Raw genomic sequence first — 4,314 nt, forward strand, 5'->3', positions numbered from 1 at the left:
CCATCATTTTGACCTTGAAGATGGAAGCCATGTACAAGGATAAAGGAACAGAAGTCTAGAATAAACTTGGGTGCTAGATGACCATAGGGCCACAGTGTAAGCCCTGGAAGTGCCTACTTCTGGACTTTTTTTTTCCAGCTTTATTGAGATATAATTGACGTATAACATTGTGTAAGCTTAAGGTGTACAATGTGTTGATTTGATACACTTATATATTGCAAAATTATTACCACCATAGCGTTAGCTAACACCTCCATCACATCACCATTTCCTTTTTGTGGTGAGAACATATAAGGCCTACTCTCTTAGCAACTTTCAAGTACATAATACAGGATTGTTAACTATAATCACCATGCTGTACGTTAGATCCTTAGAACTTATTCATCTTATAACTGGAAGTTTGTACCCTTTGACCAACATCTCCCCACTTCTCCACCCCCCAGTTCCCGGTAACCACCACTCTACTCTCTGTTTCTGTGAATTTGGCTTCTGTAGATTCCACGTGTAAGTGATATCAAAAAGTGTTTGTCGTTCTCTGTCTGACTTATCTCACTTAGCATAATGTCCTCAAGGTCCATCCATGGTGTTGCAAATGGCAGGATTTCCCTCTTTCTCATGGTTGAATAATATTCCACTGTGTATATATACCGCATCTTCTTTATCTATTCATCTGTTGATGGACTTAGGTTGTTTCCTTATCTCGGCTATTGTGAGTAATGCTGCAATAAACATGGAGTGCAAATATCTCCTTGAGATAAGACATTTTTATGTTTCAGCCATTGGTATTTTGGGTGCTCTGATACATGGAGTCAAACCTAATCCTTACTGATACATAAATGATCTGTACGTTGGAAACCCCATGGCTGATTTTCAGCCCTCATTTTTCTTCCCCTATCAGCAGCATTAGGCACTGCTGATCACTCTCCTTGAAATCCTTTCTTCACTTGGTTTCTAGGGCCCTACTCTTTTGCAGGTCTTGTCTTAGCTCGTTGTCTGCTTCTTCTCAGTTTCAATTGCTCGACAACCCTCATTTTCCTTATTCTAAATGTTGGCGGGGTTGGGGGGGTGGTTTCTCAGGACTCACACTTAACAATCTTCTTTATCAACACTCAATGTGTAGTTGATCTCATCTAATCCCATCACTTTAAATACCACCTATGAGCTGCCAACTCTCAAAATCATTTTCCAGCCCTGACATCTTGCCTGAACTATAGACTCATCTTACCACCTGCTCAGCATTTCTATCTGGTTATCTCACAGGCATTTCAAATTTCACACGTCGAAAACCCAACACTGCGTTTCCCCCACTCTTCCTCATCTCAGTAAGTGGCAACTCTAAGCTTCTATTTTGTCAGGCTAAAAAATCTTGGAGTATCCTTGTCTCCTCCTTTTATTCACAGCCCCACCAATCCATCAGCAAATTCTATTGACTACCCTCAGAATATGTCCAGAATCCAACAGGTAATCACCCCTTCTCCTATTTTTGCTGTAGTTCAAACCAACAACCTGAACTATTGCAGTTGCTTTACTTGGCCTCCTTGCCTCAGCTGCTGCTCTAATACAGAATATTCACCACCTAGTATTTGTTTAAAACACACATGATCATGTCACTTCTCTGCTCAAAATCCCTCAATTTCTTTCCGTAGTACTCAAAATAACAGCCAAAGTCCTTCCTACAGCCTTCAAGGCCTGCATGCTCTCGTCCCCAGTTGCCTCTCCAACTTCACTCTTCCTCTCCTTCTGCTCCCTCCACTCTGCCACAGTGGCCTCATCAAACACACCCAGCCCGTGCCCAGCTCAGGACCTTCACACCTGCAATTCTCTGCCTGGAAGTCTCTTCCCCCCAGTAGTCACGTGATTTTTCCCTCCCTTCATTCAAGCCTTTACTCAAATTCACCTCCATAAAGAGGCTTCCCCTGACTGCCTTATCCAAAATAGCATAGTTGACTCTGTCACTCTTTATCATCTTACCATGCCTTTTCTTTCTTGTTAGTGTTACCATATAGTATGTATCTGTTTATCATCCATCTCTTCTATAGATTTAAGTCCTATGACAACAAGAACTTGTTTTCAATTTTTTTGTTTGTTTTATTGTTATGGCTGTAACCCTAGTGCCTAGAACAGTGCCTGGCATGTGGTAGGGACTGAATAAATATGCACTGAGTAAAGGAATCTTTCCATCTCAAAAACAGAGCTGAATACAGTGGGCACTGTAAAAAGTGTGACATACACAGAGTTATGGAATCAAAGGGTATTGAGGGAATTGTGTCCCCCAAAAAGATATGTTGAAGTCCTAACCCCCAGTACCTGTGAATGGGAACTTATTTGGAAATAGGGCCTTTGCAGATGTAATCAAGTTAAGATGAGATCACATTGGATTAGGGTGGGCCAAATTCCAATGACTAGGGTCCTTATAAGGGGAGAGAGATTGGGAGACACACAGACATACACAGAGAGAAGACCATGTGAAGACAAGGGCAGAGATTGGAGTTATGTCGCTGCAATCCGAGGAACACCGAGGATTGCTAGCTGCAGCCAGAAGCTGGGCAGACACATGGTGTAGGGCCTTCAGAGGGAGCATGGCTCTGCCGACACCTTGATTTTGGACCTCTAGACTCTAGAGCTGTGACGGAATAAATTTCTATTGTTTTAAGTCACCCAGTTTGTGGTAGTCTGTTAGGGCAGCCCCAGGAAATTCATGCAAAGGGTGAAAAGAACTGAGCTTTTCAAGTTGATTGAGTGATCAATTAACTGATCTAATTCGCTGGAGTTAGAACTCATACTTCCTGATTCTCCAATTCAATTTGCTTTCCCCTAGGCCAGTACTTCTCAACTTTATTTTCATTATTAACACCCTAAAGAGCCTTTTTAGACTTTTTTCCCAATTACCCCTTGCAATGAAATTTTAATAACATAGTATATTTGTTTATATAGTAGTGTAGCCCTTTGGAGGGCCACAGATCATTGTAATATCTAAGTTGATATTACCCCCCCAAATAATCAATTTTCATCCCCTAGGGAGAATATTGCCTCCGTTGATAATGCATGCATGCGCTAGATTGTAATGTAATCTGATAAAGGCAATAAATGAAACACTTATTTTTCTGTAATCTGAAGAAGAACTGTAGTTATGGCGCATGCATACATATTCCAGCTCTCCCTCTGGCCTATGATAGGATTCTAATTCTCCACCCACTCTGAAGTTAAGTGAGCCCATATGACTTGCTTTAGGCACTGAAATGTGAATGGAAGTGCCACGTGTCACCTCCAAGAAGAAGCTTTAAGAGTGAGTGCGTGAGTCTCTCCCACTCTTCCTCCTGCCCTTGTAATTCTGGAAAGACAGGGCGCACCAGAGTCTCCAGGAACTGGGATGCCTGAGTGAGAGTGACGGGCAGGGCTTCCCTCACAGCTCACAGCGTACCATGTACGTGAGTGAAAAACAAGCTTCTGTTTTCACTCAAAAACAAGCCACTGAGACTTAGGGGTTCTTTGTTACTGTGGAAAAACCTACCCCATCCTGACTAATACAGTATGCAAGGGGGAAAAAGTCAGATGCATAAAATTAACTCTTCTTCTCATTTTAATTTTAATTTAACATAGTCCTCACCTCACAAGGAAACCTCCAATAAAGTTTTAAAACATAATTATAACATAACTGAGTTTGTTGTTTAATATTTAACTTATTACATGTTAAATTTTAAAACATATATAAAACAAAGGTTCATTGTTCTAGAACTCTAAGTGGAAATTTAATTCAAACATAGATTGACATGTGGGTAAATGTATGGGATGAAGGGAGACCAGCCAGCACTCTCTGAAGGCTCCATGCTTTTCTGCACTTGCATACACAAGGCATATGATACTGGATCATGGACTTCATCACCAGCAAAAAATAAAATTATGTATTTATTGGATTTGTGTGACCTTTTCTCCTACAATCTCAGGGCACCAAACTTTTAGCACATCCATTCCTTAAGTAATTTTAACATGCAGAGAGGATGAGAAGGTTAGACAATTACAAGAAGTCTGCTAGCCAATGTCAGTGGAATGCATTAGGTGTCAGTAGAGCTGCTATTTTGGATATTAACAAACCGGACACAAAGCCACGGTGTGGCTGGGGTGATGCGAGAGGCATGCCGGGGAATATGCTGACTAATCCCTGGGAATTGGGCAGTGCAGCCAGCTTTCTCAGGGAGGACAGGAGAGGAAGCAGCAAAAAGTAGTCTTTTCAAAAGTAAAAATCTAGGATTTTTATCAATAAAGATACCTAACACTGGATCCTTACTTGCATTCAAATATTTCTTTTTCTTGTGT

The sequence above is a fragment of the Ceratotherium simum genome, chromosome 20, assembly GCF_057802395.1.
Source record: "Ceratotherium simum simum isolate JZ-2026a chromosome 20, ASM5780239v1, whole genome shotgun sequence".
In the NCBI taxonomy this organism is placed as follows: Eukaryota; Metazoa; Chordata; class Mammalia; order Perissodactyla; family Rhinocerotidae; genus Ceratotherium; species Ceratotherium simum.